Source organism: Eleutherodactylus coqui, chromosome 8 (genome assembly GCF_035609145.1).
Source record: "Eleutherodactylus coqui strain aEleCoq1 chromosome 8, aEleCoq1.hap1, whole genome shotgun sequence".
Taxonomy (NCBI): Eukaryota; Metazoa; Chordata; class Amphibia; order Anura; family Eleutherodactylidae; genus Eleutherodactylus; species Eleutherodactylus coqui.
In genome coordinates this window covers 144,034,748-144,054,407 of record NC_089844.1, presented here as the reverse complement: position 1 = coordinate 144,054,407, position 19,660 = coordinate 144,034,748, and the positions used below count along the sequence as shown (strand labels likewise).

The window sequence follows — 19,660 nt, the reverse complement described above, 5'->3', positions numbered from 1 at the left end:
ATACGGCCGTATCGATGAAAAAATACAAAAAAGTTATGGCTCTTGCAAAGTAGAAATGAAAATCCTTGAAAAATTGTTGCGTCCTTAAGCCCAAAATAGGCCAGACCGGAGGAAATATCCTGACAGATAGATAGGAGACATGTACATAGACAGATGGACCGCCAGCAGAAGACATAAAGGTAGGTACTGGACATACATTCAGCAGAGCCAGGGCTGTTATCTGCTAGTTTTATATAGTTTTACATCATATGAAGCGCCAAAAGTAGTATGTGACAGGTTGAGCTCTGCTATATCTGGAGAGGTGCATCCGCTACATGTGAGGAAGCTCTGGATGACCAGCCTGACGGATGTGGCCTGGGTTTGATGATCGGGGCCGGTTCATCTAGTGTGGTTCCCACCAGACTCTAGTAGAAGACGCTGTCCCCTCGGGCCATGGCGGATGGGTCTGGGAAGTAAAGGGTCTGCGCTGTTGACCCACCTGCTACTATTTGCAGCAGTAGCATGGAAGGCTATAGCCTCGGCAGCTGCATGCAGAGGCACAAAGGGCCCCATTGTCACTGCTGGACCCGGGCAAAGGGAGATATAAATAAGAGGATCTCCCGGTGCTGGATGGTGCTGCGTCTCCCTGTCACCCCCAGTCTACTATTAACCTCCTCCTTGCTGGTCTGTCAGTCAACATGACACTCTGCTCCATTCATCAACTAGAAGGCTGCAGGGTGTTCCCATAATACAGGCCATAGTGTAGGGCTGATTAGATAGATAGGTCTCAAATCAGATATACATACCTCCCAACCATCCCAGGTTTTGGGCGCTATACCCAATATCCCAATTTCAAGTTTAATACAGTGGAGCTCCCTGCCCCACCATTCCCCCTGCCAGCACTGCCGCTGGCAGCTTGGCCCACACGGGCAATGCTGAGCCGCGGACAACGCAGTTGCAGACCGGAGGAGACCAGCTAAGTGATGTCCTCCGGGGAAGCGAGATGAGGTTGCAGTTTGTTGTATTTAGGGGAGGCGCTAAGGAAGCATCAAAGTATGTGGGGGGCACTAAGGGGCACACTTGTTCTGTGGGGGTATGAAGACCATCATACTGTGATAAGGGGCATTGCGGAGGGCACTTTCTGTATGGGAGCACTAAGAAAGCATCAAAGAATGTGGGGGAAACTAAAGGGCACACTTGTTCTGTGTGGGTATGAAGACCATCATACTGTGCTTAGGGGCATTGCTGAGGGCACTTTCTGTATGGGAGCACTAAGGAAGCATCAAAGTACGTGGGGGGGGGGGGCACTAGAAGGCACACTTGTTCTGTGGGGGCATGAAGGACATCATACATTGCTGAGGGCACTTTCTGTATGGGAGCACTAAGGAAGCATCTTTATTATGTGGGGGCATCACCACTACCAGGAGGGGCATGTTTTTTGGGTCACTAAGGGGTGGAACTTTATTACTTCATTATCTGGCGAGCATCACTGGGGGCACTAAGGAGGCATCCTTGTGTGGTGAAGACACAGAGGAGGCACTAAGGGAGTATAATATAGTGGTGGAAGCACTAAGGAGGCATTATACTGTGCAGGGTGCATCCTGACTGTGGTGGGCACTAAGAGGGCATCAATACTTTGTAATGGGCATTGCTGGGGGCACTAAGGAAGCATCCTACTATGGTAGAGACACAGAGGAGGCATCTGTGCAGGTGTGCACTAAGGGAGTATAATATAGTGGTGGTAACACTAAGGAGGCATCCTACTGTGCAGGGTGCATCCTTACTGTGGTGGGCACTAAGAGGGCATCATTACTGTGTAGGGTATTGCTGCGGGCACTAAGGAGGCATCCTACTATGGTAGAGACACAGAGGAGGCATCTGTCCGGGTGTGCACTAAGGTATAGTGGTGGAAGCACTAAGGAGGCATCCTACTGTGTAGGGTGCCTCCTTACTGTGGTGGGCACTAAAAAGGCATCATTACTGTGTAAGGGGCATTGCTGGGGACACTAAGGAAGCATCTTTTCTACGTAGGCAACATCATTACTACCAGGAAGCATCTTACTGTTTGTGAGGCATCACTAGGGGTACTTTTTCTGTATGAAACACTAAGGGGGAATTTTTATTGTGTGGTGGGCATCACTGGTGGGTGCGCTAAGGGAATATATATTTATATATTGTGGTGTGAGTATAAGGAGACATCACACTGTGTAGGGGCAGCCTTACTGTGGTGTGCATCATTACTATGTGGGGTGCGCTGAGATGGCATCATTTCTGTGTGGAATACTATCACTGTGTACCACACAAAAAGGGTAGCAAGAAAGTGTGTGGGCCACAGAGGGAATTAAGTGAAGTCAGAGTCGTGGGTTAACTTAAAAAGAAAAATGCAGCTATTTGGCCATGTTTTCATAATTTGAAAGTTGAGAGGTAAAGTTCCCTTTATATAGGTCACCCATTATCACGCCTGGGCCTTCACGCATGAGTGATAGTCGTTCTATGAATGGAGGAGTGGGCCGGTAATCGCTTCCAGGCCAGCCGGTCTTCGCTCACAGTAAACAGGCAGTTGTTCTTAGTTAAGCGACTGCCTGTTTACAAGAGCCGACAGTCATTTAACTTTTAGTTCTGCTAAAAACCAAGCGACTCCAAAAAGTAGTAATTTCTCACTCAGTGCCCCATTGCAACAGCTTGTACACAGGACGACTATTGCCCAAATATTAGGGGCGATAAGCGCCCTGTGTAAAGGTACCTTAAGGATAGATAGATCTGTGTGACAACAATACGACAGACCACGGACACGGTGAGCACCGCTATAACCTCTCGCTGGTAGGGGATAAGCTTCTGGTAAAAAAAACATTAAAGCACTGAAACTTTTCAAAGATGAAAACAACTTTTGCAGCTGCCTCTGGGGTGTGCTGGGAATAGATCCTGGGTTTTGAGTAGGTGCAGATGATTCAGGGATAGGTTTTATCTTTTTAATTACCCTTCTAATGGATTCTCTGTGCATCTCCCCTCCTCTGTTCTGATGAAGGCGGCTGTCACTTTGACAGATTGCTATCAGTTTAATTAGCTTGTCAGTGGAGTACAGGCTGATATGGGCTGTGACAGAGAGATAGCATTGTGCTACCTGCAGACCTGTGAGCCGCTCCATCGCTTCTGTGCAATCATCTGGAGGGGCGACTGACACATCTCAGCTCTCCAAATAATGTACAGGAATCCAGAATACCTTACAATAAATGGTTAGAGCTTAGGGATGGCCACACGTGGTTATCTTGCAGCCATTTTTAGAGAATCATTGCCATAGAACCCCTAAATGTAAAACCTAAAGGGATAAATGATACACATGGGTGCTGATACTTGGGGTGATCGAACCCAAGGAGGCCCGGGGTGCAGGGCAGTGACCCAAGGAGGCCCGGGGTGCAGGGCAGTGACCCAAGGAGGCCCGGGGTGTAGGGCAGTGACCCAAGGAGGCCCGGGGTGCAGGGCAGTGACCCAAGGAGGCCCGGGGTGTAGGGCAGTGACCCAAGGAGGCCCGGGGTGTAGGGCAGTGACCCTAGGAGGCCCAGGGTGCAGGGAAGTGACCCAAGGAGGCCCGGGGTGCAGGGCAGTGACCCAAGGAGGCCCAGGGTGCAGGGCAGAGAGCCAAGGAGGCCCAGGGTGCAGGGCAGTGACCCAAGGAGGCCCGGGGCGCAGGGCAGTGAGCCAAGGAGGCCCGGGGTGCAGGGCAGTGAGCCAAGGAGGCCCGGGGTGCAGGGCAGTGAGCCAAGGAGGCCCGGGGTGCAGGGCAGTGAGCCAAGGAGGCCTGGGGTGCAGGGCAGTGAGCCAAGGAGGCTCAGAGTGCAGGGCAGTGAGCCAAGGAGGCCCGGGGTGCAGGGCAGTGAGCCAAGGAGGCCCGGGGTGCAGGGCAGTGAGCCAAGGAGGCCCGGGGTGCAGGGCAGTGAGCCAAGGAGGCCCGGGGTGCAGGGCAGTGAGCCAAGGAGGCCCGGGGTGCAGGGCAGTGAGCCAAGGAGGCCCGGGGTGCAGGGCAGTGAGCCAAGGAGGCCCGGGGTGCAGGGCAGTGAGCCAAGGAGGCCCGGGGTGCAGGGCAGTGAGCCAAGGAGGCCCGGGGTGCAGGGCAGTGAGCCAAGGAGGCCCAGGGTGCAGGGCAGTGAGCCAAGGAGGCCCAGGGTGCAGGGCAGTGAGCCAAGGAGGCCCGGGGTGCAGGGCAGTGACCCAAGGAGGCCCGGGATCCAGGGCAGTGACCCAAGGAGGCCCGGGATCCAGGGCAGTGACCCAAGGAAGCCCGGGGTGCAGGGCAGTGACCCAAGGAGGCCTGGGGTGTAGGGCAGTGAGCCAAGGAGGCCTGGGGTGTAGGGCAGTGCAATAACATTTTTACACTTGGGAGGACCAGACAATTACACACTAAAAGAACAAGGACACACTGACACTTGGGGGACAGAACAAGGACAGTCTTACGCTTGGTGGGACCAGACAATGCTATGCTACCAGTTGGGGCAACCGAACAATGACACACTAATACTTGGGGGACAGAACAATGACAATTAGGGACAGGACAATGACACGCTGACACTTGGGGTACAATACACAGACCCTTTGGGGACAGGACAATGACACGCTGACACTTGGGGTACAATACACAGACCCTTTGGGGACAGGACAATGACACGCTGACACTTGGGGTACAATACACAGACCCTTTGGGGACAGGACAATGATACACTGATAATTGGGAGACTGTATAGACGGATAACTGCTGGGGCTGTCGGGGTCTGTATTAAGCATTCTCACAGGCGTTGTGTACTCAGGCAGGTGGGCAGCGCTCGGAGGGGTTTGTGGGAGGGAAGCTGGACCTGATCATCCTGAGAACCAAGCCGGCTTGTACATCATAGTCCCCGGGAACCTGTTGTGGAGGAAGACATGTTGCTGCTGAGAGCTGTCATGTAACACAGGTGTCAGAGCAGCTTGTAAATCCATTAGCAAACTAATACTACATCACAGTGCTGCTGCTAAACCACCGCCTCGTCCGACACCTACAGTCTGACACTTCCCCTCATCCATGTCTGTGAATCACCTATGTGAGAAGTAATCCATTATACCTAGTGGTGTAGGGCTGCAGCACAGAAGTGCGGACATGAGATGAGAATGTAGGACGGACGGCTGTCCCTTTTTTCCCCCTCTAATTTGACCCAAAACCTACCCCTCCACCTTTACCCCTTTATTAAAGATCTATCCACTCAGCCTACACCAGGAGAACAAAGACTGAGCCAACAGTAGATGTCAGGGGTCTCCATTATTTCCCAGCCTGTGCCTTTAAAGCCCACCTGGGTGCTGGAGGTTAGAGGTAGCCCGACTGGTCATTCTTTGTAGTTGGCAAATAAAAGGAGGCCGACTTCAGAAAAGAGAAACCCCTATCAATGGCAGAGGCATATCTGTGGGCGTTCAATGCGGGGAAAGCCTTCATGCTGCACAGCGAGACAAAGAGCGGTTCAGATTAAAGACGGCGCTGAGAGAAAAGTTAAAGCAAAGCTGCGTATCATTTACCCAGAGGAAATGTGCGCCACGTCAAAGTTCCCACAGCGGGCAAAGAATATCGGCATCTCCTGGGGAATACGCCAACAATGCGGGACTTACCAGTGTAACAAGCGACTCATTGGCAGGAAATGGTACCCGGGTATAGGAGGCCACAGGTGTCATGACTTTAGATTAGAGAGAAGCTTCAGGTAATGCAGCTCCTGGTCAATGGGGGGCATCAGTAGCGTAGATATAGAGCTTGTATAAGTGGTAATCGCAAATGGACCCCATTGTTTTAGGAGCCCCTACTCCATCCGGCCATAGAAGAACAGGAGTGTATAAGGAGGAGGTGCGGTGACCAATATTACATGGAGAAATAAATATATACACGGAACGGTCACTTTATTAGAGCCTTCATCTAGTAGCACATTGGACCTCCTTTGGCCTTCCGAGATTCGGTAATTCGTTGTGGTGTCCATCTACAGGTATCAGGAGATCCAGGGTATGCCAAGAAAACCTTCCTCACATCATTACTGGACCTCCACCAGCCCAACAGGAAGGGGTCATCTATTCATGCTGCTTGTGCCAATTTCTGATATTACATCAGCAACAGAAATCTGGATCCATCTGTCCAGGAGATGGTTTTCCGCTGCTCAGTGATACAATTTTTGTGCTCTTTTGCCCGCCCAGAGTCTCACCTTTCTGTTTCCATTAGACACAATGGTGCTGGAAATGGTCGTCGGGGGTTATAGCCCATCCGTGCTGAGGAATGACGAGTTGTGCATGTGAGCACATTAATTGGAGAACCAGCATTGTATCTGCCTACAAGCGGCACGATTGTGCAGCACACGTTTGTGACAATGATTCCTGACCTCCTCCTGTGACCCCTTTTCAGTGACAAGTTGTTTCTGTTCACAGGATCCTCTTTTGCTGGATTTTTTTTTTCTTGATCCCACCATTCTCGGTATACTCTCCACACTGCTGTATGAGCAAACCCCATGCAGTTGGCAGTGACATCCCAGCCCCAGCTAGTAGCACGGATGACCCGGTCTCGTTGGAAGTCGCTCCGATTGCTGGATTTTCCCATCCAATGCGGATTCACACTGAAACTGATCCACAGAAAACTTGTCACCTGATTTCATGCTGCACTCCCGAGGGGTGTATAATAAGGGGGTCCATTCAGTGTATTGTATGGATTCTAGACATATATCATCAGTGATTATGTGGATGGCCAAAGCATAAAAGGGCAAAACTGGGTGGATTGGGTAAGGTATCGGGTTTTGGGGTGTTACGACCATAATCCAGTTATGAGAACCAGCAGTGAGGGGTGGAGCAGATTTTTAGAAGATTACCGTATCTGTGCAGGGAACTGCTGCGGTTTTCTTCCTACGACAGCCTAGTTACACTCCGTCCTCCAATAACTGGGTCTAGATGTAGCCAAGGGCTAACAATCCGTCACAGAGTAACCTAGGCTTCACAGACATGCATGGCCCCTGCTCTCTCCCCCTCTCTGAGATACGATTAGGTTTTACACTGAATGTTATGCAGTGCATGATCTGTAACAGCCTGAGCCGACGTAAAAAACCTAACTGTACCCATTAATGTCCCAAACTATAATATCTAGATGAACAAGCGGAGTAACCACCCTGAAAAGGGCGACCCCACACTGGAAACTGACCTGGCCCTCTCTATCTTTCCCTAATTATAAATAGGGAGGGGATAAGGGGGAGGTATTAGATACCCAGGTCAGGACAAAGGAGACCTGATCCATAAAAGACTAATAAATCCAAAAATACTAAGAGAAAATACCACCGCAAAATGAAAAAAAAAGAATACAAACAAAATAATGCAAAAAAATCCCCATGACATCAAACAATACAGATTACTTTTAATTCCTATACATTTTACCCCTACATATCAAAAAATAATACCAAATTGCAATCGATGTGAAGCGGCATTGTGAAATTCCTGTTTGCTTCAGGTACAATTCATGCAAATCTGTTCTGTTTGTCTGTTATTAGTACATGGGAGAAGCGGTAGTCAGATATGAGACGGGGTTGTGATATTGATACATGTGGTTTCATTGTAACATCGTATCCACCATTGTTGCATCTCCTGACAATGTAACATCTCTCTTCTCCACGGCTGGTATATGGCTCCAGTGACTGGGATATCGGCTGTGCGGCGCACCAAGTATATACAAGTGCACTACGGGAATATACTTGGTTCTCCTCACCGTCTATTGGTCCCTGAAGTGATGACGCAGATGTCATGTAGTTGGGAGCTCCTCAATCTGAGGTTTCACCCGTTACAATGCGCTATTATGTTGTGATGACTGATAATATCTGGCTGTATATTATACATGATGTCTGTTCCCTCTGAATTTAGGGGTGTAACATGTAGGAATGAAAAAGTAATCTGTATTGTTTGATGGATGTTAAATATGTTTTTTGGTTTCCTTTTGTATTTTTTGGTGGTTTGTACTTTTTCATTTTGGTGATGGTTTAGTCTATTAATTATTTTTGGATTTATTGCAAGTATTTTTCATTTTTTTAATTGGGTCTCATTTTGACCTGGTTATCAAATATCTCCCCATTATTTTATCACCTCCCTATTTTTAATTGGGGAAAGATCAGGAGAGGCAGGTCAGGTTCCAGTGTGGGATCGCCCTTTTCGGGGCGGATACTCTGCTTGTTCATTTAGATATTGTAGTTTGGGACATTACAGGATGCGGTTAGGTTGTTTTTTTACATAATTTAATTATTAATCAAATTGAAATTTTAATCAAAGGATACAGTACACTCTGCTGTGAATTTCTAAAATTTGGGGGGGCAATGACTATATATTTTGGCCAGTGGGCTGTTGGAAGTTTATTCCTGATAATCTGTGGGCAACATGGTAAGTATGCCACAACAACAACCTTAAAGCGACCCTCTGGTCCAGAAGAAACAAAGATGGCCAAACTGCTTCTCTGACTAGCAGATGCACACTGTACCTTGGCACGCATCGGTAGTCTAAGGCTACTCTCACACATGGCGTTGGGAAAACACAGCAAATTTGATCACGGTGTTTTGATGCGATTTTTATTAGCGTTTTCTAACGCACTACACAGCGTTCAACAGCTCATTCTAATACACCCCATCATTCTGATGGGTGATGAGGTGCGTTAAAAAGTGCGCCAAAATACAGCGGTCGAAAATCGCAGCGTTTTCAAGGGCACGTCTGCGAGGCCCCATTGAAATCAATGGGAGCGTTGTACCGCGGTGTTCAAAAAGCACATGTGAGATTGGCCTTAGACACTGCATGCTGCTCTGACTTACCAGCACTGCTCATGTGCACAGCACTGGTCAACCCAAGCAGCATGCAGTATTTAAGGCTCCTTTACACGTAGCGATAATTCATTCGCACGAGCGGCATGATGACAGAGTTCGCTCATGCAGCCTGTTTATACAGGCAGATAAATCATCCGCAATTGCATTTGCATACTGTTCAGTCATTTATATTCACAGTGAATGTGAACAACTAAATGATCGCAATTCGCACGCAAAAAAGTGCAAGCAAGCGATTAGTTTTATGCTTGATTAAACAACATACGAGAAACTAATTCTCGTCGGTCGTTCAATCCTTTGCCGTGTTTACACGTAACAATTACCGTTCCAATTTGCACGATTATTTGCCCGATAACCGTTTGGCGTATAGGGGCCCTTCTACTAATAATGCAGAGTGTGCGTCAGGTAGTCACAGAGAAGCTGCTGCGGCCATCTTTGTTCAGGCCAGGCCAGTCGTTTTAAAACCCGCCAGAAACGATGGGGTTATGACTACCGGGGATGCATCGTTTAGCATTTAACAAACTTTAATGAAACCCACAGTAACGAAGCAGTCAAACCGCCAGTCTGATGACTCTCCGCATGATAATTGGAGTCCTATAGCTGTAATGTTTTGCATATTCTTCTCCGCAGCCTTATTAAAAGGGGGGTAGGGGGTGGAAAGGAAGTGACCCCTATGACCGGCACACCCACCGCACTGACCCCTCGGCCTATTCTGCTTTTGTCATGGTACTTTTTAAAGCCCCGTTGCCATGCCGACCAAACTTCCTCCTTGCAGATGGCTTAAATCCATACAGGTGCCACGGGGCCAGGCTGAAAGAGAATGCCGTGGTAATGGCCTCGCTCAGCCTTAATGGAGCTGCAATGGAGAAGAACATGCTTCCCTTCAGCGGAAATTGGGCCTAGCAACACGAGGCCATTTAGTCTTGATATATTCAGAATATTTAGCATATTCTCTGCTTCGGGGCATTGCAAATTAACATTTCTCAGTACTCCGAGTTCCTGCTCTTGAAATTCAGAGCAGCTTTCTGAAGTTAGACGTTAACCTCGAGGAGGACGAGCCGCGCGGGCGCGCTGCCAGCTGCACACTGACGGTCGTGAGAGTACGGCTACACGTGCCAAGAGCCGGAGAGATGGGCGACGGGAGGACTGCGCTGATATACTGGGTTTTATCACATTTCATTCTGTATACTTTTTTGGGTTTGTTTGTTTTTTTAGATCAGAAATGTATCACTTCTGTTTGGCCCTAACACCCAATCAGGAATTTCTAAAAAACAAAAACAAAAAACCCCCCAAAACATCCATTTATGCAGGTTGCATGCAGGACCCTCACCTATTAGCCAGAGGTGTCACTCATTCTGGAGGACCTGGTATGACCAAACATTACATGGAAACTCATTGGGTTCAGTGGTAACTATGTAATACTTTACTTCACCTTTGGGGGTGCTGCAGAAAAACTGGGAATTAACCAAGACACCCATCTTGACATAAACTGTGCTGGAGTGAGGCAGTTTTCCCACGGCTGAGAAAAGCACACCAGATTTGAACGTTGCGAGGCGCACATATGTGAACCTCATTCTTTCGAATAGGGTCATACACACGAGCGATTCTTTTTACCCGGCACACCCTATCTTTGGGTTTGCGATCACATCACCCATTGTTTACAATGGGGCCGATGGCAGGATCACACCACGTTTTAGGTGCACACGATGCGATGTGAGGACTCCCACTGAAGACAATGGGCGATGTGACGGCACGCCCAAAGATAGGATGTGCCGCGGTTTGTTTCCTGCATCGAAGTGATGCGACATGGTTTTGGTATAATAACACCTCGGATCCGCGGGGAAAGTGCATTTTGGCAAGGACGATACTGTGAAGTTAGTCTAAAGGTATTGCCACAATTTTGCCGATCTGCGTACAATTTTTACGCAATTTTTATGCGTTTATACGATTCTTTTTTGTGTGATTTCCATCCATTTTGCATCCAATTTTAACATGCGTTACAAAGTTTATAAATTAAGTAGAAAACATGATGGGGCAAATAATATAACTAAATGATCTGCACAATTTTTATTGTTACCATGTGATAAAAAAACAGATTTCAATTGCATTAATCGAGTACAAACTGCTTTTCTTTAATCGCACGCATAGACTTGAATGTGCATGAACAGTTGGTCAGGTGATGCAGAAGTGGCATTACCTGACCAGCAGCACGGTGCCCACTGGGGTGCCAGGGTGCACTGCCAGCACAAAGCATTCCGAGGTGAGGAGGGCGCTGTAGATGCTGATTCTTTGTGCGGATTTCGACTTGGTTTTTGACGTGGGAATGCTGCAGATTTTGCAGCGGATGCTTCAGTTGTGCAGAGTCCGCAGCATTTCCGTTGTGCGTGAACATACCCGTAAGACGACTCGTTGCTTACTCCATCATTTGCTGTGACCCAGCCTTCCCTAAGAGATAAAGTGATACATAACTAAGCAGCTTTGCCTTTCTGGGTCTAGAAAAGCTGGGTTATATATGCCTTGGGGGACCTACAATAGCCGCTGTATGAGGTCGACGCAAAACAGAGAAGAACGAAATACTTTATAATTCCACCAAAAAGCATAAGAGGGGAGGAACTTTACATCCCGTTGCCCCCAAAACATGAGGGCTGCCCCCCACCTTCTTGCCCGCGGCTCACATTACTGTGTAGCATGCACTGAGCCATACGTTACACGGCGCTCCCGCTGCATCAGAGCCCGGTAACACCGCAATGTGGTTAGATCACCTTCTCCCAATCAGTTGGAGCAGGGGAACAGCCACAAGCGGGGTCCAACGTGCGGAAATGAGTGGCTTGGTGTTTCCATGGCAGGATCTGCTCCCCCCAGGCCGTTAGCGTGCACATGCCTCTAATCACTGGTTATAAATGACTGCAATCTCATTTTACGTGGAGTCTGACCAGGTCAGCAGACAGGCTAATGAGAGAGGCATAAATCTGGGGTGTAGTGCGAGGGCAGCACACATTAGGGCTGCCCCGGTCCCCCCCAAAGTGCGGTATGCATCACGCAGAGCCGGATTAGGGAGCGCCGACCATTATGGGCTTATTTTATAGATGGATTTTATTTTGTTGGGGTCTTTATAATGGACGGGATTAACAGATACAAGTTGCCATTTCTTTCTCCTTCGAAAACAACCATTAAAAAAAAAAAATCTAATTACTGATTTATGGAGGGAGCTGTCTCACAGATGGACCTGGAGTTGGGGGCTTCAATAACCATGAAGATAATGGAACTAAAATTAGGGCCCTTTTACACTGTTGGACCAAGAAAATGAGTCGTTTGCACTCAAATGTATCCGTCTATACGTGTAAATAATTGCTTGTATTTTTTAGTCCATGGATGGTCGGCCGGGAGAGTCTGGGAACGGCTGGGCGTGGTTTGCAAACGACTGAACAATCGCCTTTTACACGGAATGACTGGCAAACGGCGAACAATGATTTTTATGCCTGCAGATTCAATCGCTTGTTCCCTTTCGCCCGATTCGATGATTACTTGAACAATAATGGTTCCGTGTAAAAGGGCCCTTAGCCTCTGATTCGCAATGGTCGATACGGTTCCGAGATTACAACTCACTTAGGTCAAACCTATTAAAAGGGACTGTCCGGCCCAATGGAACTTTTCTACCAAAAAGACTAGACCGCTTTAAAATCCCGAAAGGGGTAATGCTCACCCCGGGGCTCATTCTTGTCTGTGTGTACAACTGACTGCACACGGACCCATTACAGTCAATAATGGGTCCACTAGTCCGTGGTAAAAAAAGACATTTGTGGCATGTCCTGTTCTGGTTCGATTTCTCAGACAACAGTCTCCCATTAAATCAAGGAGTGCAAAAAGTAAAAAAAAAAAAAAAACGGAGCAGATGCGATGCAGGTGACCGACATCACTATGCGCGGTTTTTCATGGATGCTAGAAAATAAAAATGGCGCTTCCTTTTTATTTTTTATCTACATGAGAAACACGGATGATATATGGAAGTGAAAGAAAAATGTAATGCATACGGATGACACACGGAAACATGAATTCCAAAATCGGAATTCTCAGAATAAAACCTGTTCTAAGCCCCGCTGCTTCTGTACTGCCGCTTCCCAGGTTCTCCCGCTGCAGCGGACACTACTGAGGTCCGTGATTGGCTGCTGTCACCACAACGTATCGACGCAGCAGTGAACAGAGACAATGACCACTGGACCCTCGATGATCCCAAGAATGAAGCCCCGGCACACTCCGAAGAGTAGGATGCACATTCCATTCACTTCAATGGGACCAGTGGTCAGTCCCGCACCGATCAGCTAGTTATCCCCTATCCTGTGGATAGGGGGCGTTTAACATACCTTGATTGGACAACCCAGTGAAGGAATATTAATGGGTACTGACTGCATTGGAAACAATAACCGAGTCCATTTCAGTCTTGAACCTGAAAATGTGAAAATAGAAGATATGACGGCAAACATTCCAAACTTCCAAGCGCCTGCCACCACGTATTCACGTAAGCCAATTCCATCAAAATAACATTTTTTCTTCTATGTAACCAGCACAAAATGGTAAAATGTACCAGGTGCGGTGGCCAATTTTACATCAGTGTCCCTTTAACACAACACCACAAACGCGTATACTTCACGTACAGACGGTTTATATTGTAGGAAGCATGGAGAACCTCCATCCCCATGAAGCTGCCAGGACCTGGTCATGAAGTAGAGTTCGTCTGGAATAGTTTAAGGGGAATATGGGGGGGTTGGGGGGGATGTTACTGCTACAACTAGGGAAATCTCCAACCTCACTTACTTTTAGCTAATTGCTTCCTTCAGGCGGACTGCTTCAGTGCACTAATGGGTTTTAATAAAAACATCCAATTGGACCAGTAAACCCCTCATTAAGCTGTTCTGAGAGCATGAATTTAAGAGAGGGGAGGGCACAAGGTCACCGGGAATATGTAAGTCACCAATTCTGGTGAGTGGTATAGACTTGATTGAAAACACTGGGAAGCAAGTGTCTATGTTCAGGATATTTAGCAATTAAAGCTGGCCATAGTCATTAGATAGCTGTTCTGCCGACGGCCCTGACGTTGGGCTTAGCTAAAAGTGCATGTTTCGTCAATAGAGAGGGCAATGAGCATCTTATACACACAACGCCACTTATATTTGTAAGATATTAGGAGCAGACAGGAAATAATCCAATGTATCCTATCCATGTTTTCCTGGCATATCTAGGACCATCTATCACCTCACACAGTCCCATTAAAAATCATAGGGATCTGCCACTAGAAATCTCATGTGTATGGCTAGTAAAAGGCATACTCCATGGACAACTAGAAACCATGACTATGATAGACCTAAAGATGACCGTAGGAGAGCCTACCTCCTGTCGTGACATCGCCAAAGCCAATACGTTGTCCTATGTTGTCCAATACAAAGAAATCTGCCCGAAAAGTGATGCACCACTACAAAGGAGACATGCCCATCTTCACAAATAATCATCCATCATTGATCTACAAATCCCCAAAAACTGACCTTTAGTCACAGGTAAAAGAAAGCATAAATCCAATCCATATTATTTATCTAGGCCTGAGATGAAAAGTGAAGAAAGAGGAGAATCAACCAATTGTCGTTCAGTTACCAAAAGTTGACCTATGGTGCCCAATACACAAACCTCTACCTGGAAAGTGAACTGACACCTTGAAATAGCCATGCCCCATCTTCACAAATAATCATCATACATCATTGGCCTACAAATCCTAAAAACTGACCCACAGTCATAGATGAAAAAAACATAAATGCAGCCTAACTCAAGATGCGCTATGGAATAAATTGGCGCTATACGTCCACCACCTGTCAATCAGTTAACATCTCCAAGGTGCCTCATACAAAGAAGTCTGCCTGGGAGGGTACTGCCACCATAAGGTAGACACCAGCCCCTTCACAAATAATCATTCATCATTAACCTACAAATCCCCAAAACAGCCCATAGTCAGAGATTAAACAAACAAAAAAATATATATAACCCCAACCTGAATTATCATTCTATCTAGGCTTACGATGTCAAAAGTGGAGAAAGGAGAATCCACCACTGCCTGCCAATCAGTAAAGCTTACGTATGGTACCTAATACAAACCAATTTGCCTCAAAAGTGCACTGCCACTACTAAATGGACATGCCGTCTTTACAAATGATCATCAATCATTAGACTTTAAATTCTAAGACCTGAAACATAAAACTCATAAATCCAAGCAGAGTCAATCAGCTGACATCTCCAAGGATAAAACGTTGGCCAATGCTACCCAAATGAACTGGTTTGTCTAGAAAGTGAACTGAAAACATAAAGTAGAAACTGATCACCCAACATCAGCCTTTAAGCCCAAGGGCCAGAGTCACATTAAATATAAAAAACACGTCATTCTAACCTAGAGACTTTGAAGAGATTGAGGAGAATCCACCGCCTGTTCATCAGTTGATAGCCAAGAATAAAACGTTGGCCAATGGTTACCTATATGAATAGCTCAAAAGTGAGCTGCCACCGTAACATGGACATGATGGACATGCTCCTTTTCAGGAATGAGCATCCATCAGCAACCTTCAAACCCAAAAACGTATATATGGCCACGAAAAACGTTATCTAGGTTAAAACATGGAGGAAGAAGGGAATCCACTGCCTGTCAGCTAGTTAAGAATAAGAAGACTAAAACGTTGGCCAATGATGCTCTATACGAAAATGTTTCCCTAGAATGTGAACTGCCACCACAAAAGTAGACACTGATGGTCCATCATTGTCCATCAAGAACAGGCCTATTGTTACAGATAAAAAAAAGACATCCAACCCGATTCCATATTTTATTTAGGTTTAGCCTATGACAAGTAATGATAGAAAATTCAATCCCTGTCGAGGACTTGACATCTCCAAGGACCCAAAGTTGGCCAATGGTTCTCTAGAACAACTTTGCCTAGAAAATGAGCTGCCACCACAAAGCAAAGATGCCCATTTTCACACTGGATCATCAATTGGTGGTCTTCAAACTCCAAAAACAGGCCCATAGTCAATAAAGTATACAACCTGACTATTAATTTTATTTAGATCTAAAATGGTAAAAAGAAGAGATAGGCTAACTTTGTGTCCTTGGAGATGCCAAATAATGGTGCCTGATGCAAACTTTTTTTTCCACTGGAAACTGACCTGCCACCATCCAGCCTGCAAGCCCAAAAGGCAAGTCTATTGTAGTCAAATATGATAATATTTTGGTTGAGGTTTGATTCAATTTAATTAAAGCTGTGAAAAGTGGATTTATCCTTTAAACATTGAGGTGGACAACCATGTTTTAGCTGGAAGGCTGATGTATAGGACTGGCCATCTTCTTCGGCCAGGAGCACAGTTCTGTATTTTGGCCACCATTTTGCATCCATAATATGAAAGGGTGTCCCGACCTGACCACAGATCTCCTGACTCCAACCCCATTCCCACGAGGCTCGAAGTTTGTGTCAGGAGAACCGTGATCAGGTCGGGACGCCCTTTCATATTATGGATGCAAAATGGTGGCCAAGGGATCCCAGCCTAAATCTCATCAAGGGGTTGAGTGAAAACACAACCCCGTATTTATGGGTCTTTAAAAATACACACTCCTCAATGTCACGTCCCCATCGAAGACCTTTCTTCTCCTTTTTTGCTGATGGAGACCTGTTGTTTGGCTCATAGTGTATACATGAGACAGGAAAAAGTGATATTCAAATTGGGTTAAGAAAAGAAAGAAATAAGATTTCAAAAGACTGTCTTCCTGTGGAGAACAGGAAGGGACACGGCTTACAAAGCTAGGTTTTAGGATTTTTTTTAAAGCATTGTTCTTTGAAGTCTTCATCAACCATTTTTCAAGAAGAATCCGTCCCCGAGATAAAGCGAAGGCATCGTAAGAAGACTTGTTGTTCCAAGTAAATCATAACGCAAATAATATTGTGGTTTTCCTGTGTTTTGCGCAAGCCAAGACGGATTTACATCTTATTCATCTTGATCTTGAGGAACATCTTATCCAAGAACAAGAAAAACAGGGGTCCCACTGGTTATAAAGAGTGCGGAGATGAAGGAAAGGGTGTCCGTGTAGGCTCCGGGGCGACATGTCACTGTGCATTGTTTAGGAACAGGAAATGGAAAGCAGGTGAAGAAAGACGCGGCTCGGAAGGCAGAAGATCGGCCAAAGGAGAGAAAAATGTGCTGAACTGTACACATTGCATGTCCCTTGTGGAAGCAGCCATCTGACACTCTAATGGGAGAAGTCACTGAGCGACGAGTGTCAATGAGATAAATTATGTCTAGGAGGCAACATTTAGAGAAGGGGTATAAAAATCAGCATAGGAAATTAGGAATGTATTTGCGGATGCATTTCGGATCGTACTCTAAAATGGAGCATGCTGCAATTTATTTTTTGCATGCTAAAGCAGCAAAACAAATCCACATGTGTGCATGGAGGTGCGGACGCTCTATGCTTTCCTATGGGCGGCTTGAATTGCGGATCTTCTGCGCAGATGCCAATCGCGGATTCCGCAAATCAAATCTGCCCGTGGACATGAGGCCTTGGTCAAGGAACTAGTTAAGGGGGTTTACCAGAGCTACAATACTGATAATCTATCACTAGGATAGGCTATCAGATTGGTGGGAGCGTGACTCCTGGCACCCTTGCCAAACTGCTATCAGTAGAGGCCATAATACTCTAATACATACTGTGTGCCCTATATTATTTAGTGGGCACAGCGCCATATTTTTTGTAGAGGCTGTGCCTAGTACTGCAGCTCTGTCATGGGACTAAGCTGAAACATTGTTCAAGCACTCGATTATCACTGGGTCCCATTGACATAAATGAAACAGTAGTACATATGTGTGGCCACATTCAGTCAGGGACAGTTAAGGCCATTTCTCATGACCAGTGGGGGTTCCAGCAGTCAGACCCCCAACGATCCAATAGTTATTCCCTATCCTGTGGGTAACTTAATTTCGTGGGACAACCCCTTTAAAGACGTTGTGCCGAGTTATAGAAGTTATTCTCCAGCCGGACGATAGGGAATAACTTTATGAGCGGTGGGGGACCAGGAAACCCCACTCATCTCGAAAAAGGGAACCCAGAAGGTTGTGAAGTGAATGGAATAGAGGTAACGCCACTCCATTTACTTCAATGACTGCGCCAGAGATTACCAAGTGCAAGCGCTTTGGCCATCTCCGGCGCTGTGATTGAAGTGAATGGAGCGGTGATGCGTATGCACAACCTCCGCCGTATTCACTCTGGGAACGCCCAGGCTTCGTTCTCAGGATCGGAGGGGTCCTAGTGGTTAGATGCCCACCGATCATAAAATTAATTCCCATCCTGTGGACAAGATGCAGCAATATGACCTGGAGGATGTCCTCAGACACCTCTGAATCCAGCAGAGTCCTCATCCTTGTTCTGAGGAGACGACGTTTCCACATTTCAATGTCTGATTTTAATTTTGCAACCTTCAAGGGGCCTCGAAAACTTCTGCTTCTAATAATAGACTTACTGAAAAATGACAAATTTTGGGGATGAGAGAAAAAAGCACCTACATGTTGCAAGATCGTGAATATCTTGTTGTTTTAAATCCGCTTACTGCAATTCTGGGCTTACGCAATTCTGAAAGAAGTACTTAAAAAAATAAATAAAAACATTGCAATCCACTCTGACCCAAATGACAAATTTGCAGTGACACTGGACTTTTTTTGAACATGTGTCATTGAGTCAAGTTCTTCTAAAGTCACATTCCTCCATTAGATCTGTTGCTGTGAAGCCTGGGTGACTTCCAATGGTCACAAATGCAGAACTGCCTAGGTATGCTGTGCCTCGTCATCAGCTGTAGGCTGGGGTCACACGGGACAGAATTCTCGCGGAATGACCGCACTGACATTCCGTGAGAGTTCCGCCAGAGAAGTGCAGCTTCAAAACACGCGGCATGTTGCAGCAGATTTTGGAGTGGTTTTGCCATCGCGATTCCGCTGCGGCTTTCTCTCCCCATAGAGAGGAGCGAGGCTGCTTCGGAAACGAAAACAGAATTGACATGCTGCGTCTTTGTTTTCCATGCCGCATGGCCGTTTCCGAACGGCTTGGCTGCAACAGATTGGCTGCAGCGTTTGGATGAGATTTTAGCAAAATCTTTTCTACTTTGCTGGCTAATCCCGGGATTAGGAGCCACACGGAAATTCTGCGGTAATTCCGTTCCAGGCCTGCCCAGTCGTATACTTGAGGCACTTTTTACACGGGCCAATTATTGCCCAATTTCTTGCTGGAAAATGCCAATTCGGACAATAATAGTCCCGTGGACACGCGGCCACCGACAGGGCACTGAGCGACAACTAAAAGGGACTAGTGGCCCGTGTAAACAGGAGGTGCGCAATATTTAAGTGACTCTTGTTTACCATGAATGGAGATAGACGGGCCAGAACAATCCCGTCTCGCTCCGGGTCCAGACTGGAATGACTATGTGTAAGCACAGGAGCGATAGTCGGACGGTGCTAGCCCCTGGGATGGCTGTCGGGGGCTTATGTGCCCGACAGTCTTCCATTGTAAAGGTACCTGTGGACAGATTTGCCTTTCAGGACTCTGGGAAAGCTGGTTGGGAGCTGCATAACTAGACTGAGGTCTATGGTGAACTCAGTTAATATCGTGCAGCAACTCGTTCCCAGGGTCCACGGCTCCAGATGTTTACTTACATGGTCCTAGAGAGCGCCCCTTCAAGCTTTTACTTACAGGCACGTCACGGTCCTATATCCTCTATGGCCCTACTGCAGTGCAGACATCACCATGCACCATCTTTCCCATATAGTGTGATAATACAGAC

At 46.8% G+C, this 19,660-nt stretch overlaps 1 protein-coding gene across 1 annotated transcript in view; it reads right to left on the bottom strand.

Annotated features, from left to right (window-relative positions):
* LMF1 (lipase maturation factor 1) overlaps window positions 1–19,660 on the bottom strand; it is a 352,396-nt gene that overhangs the window by 289,600 nt on the left and 43,136 nt on the right. The gene's annotated exons all lie outside the window — the stretch shown is intronic.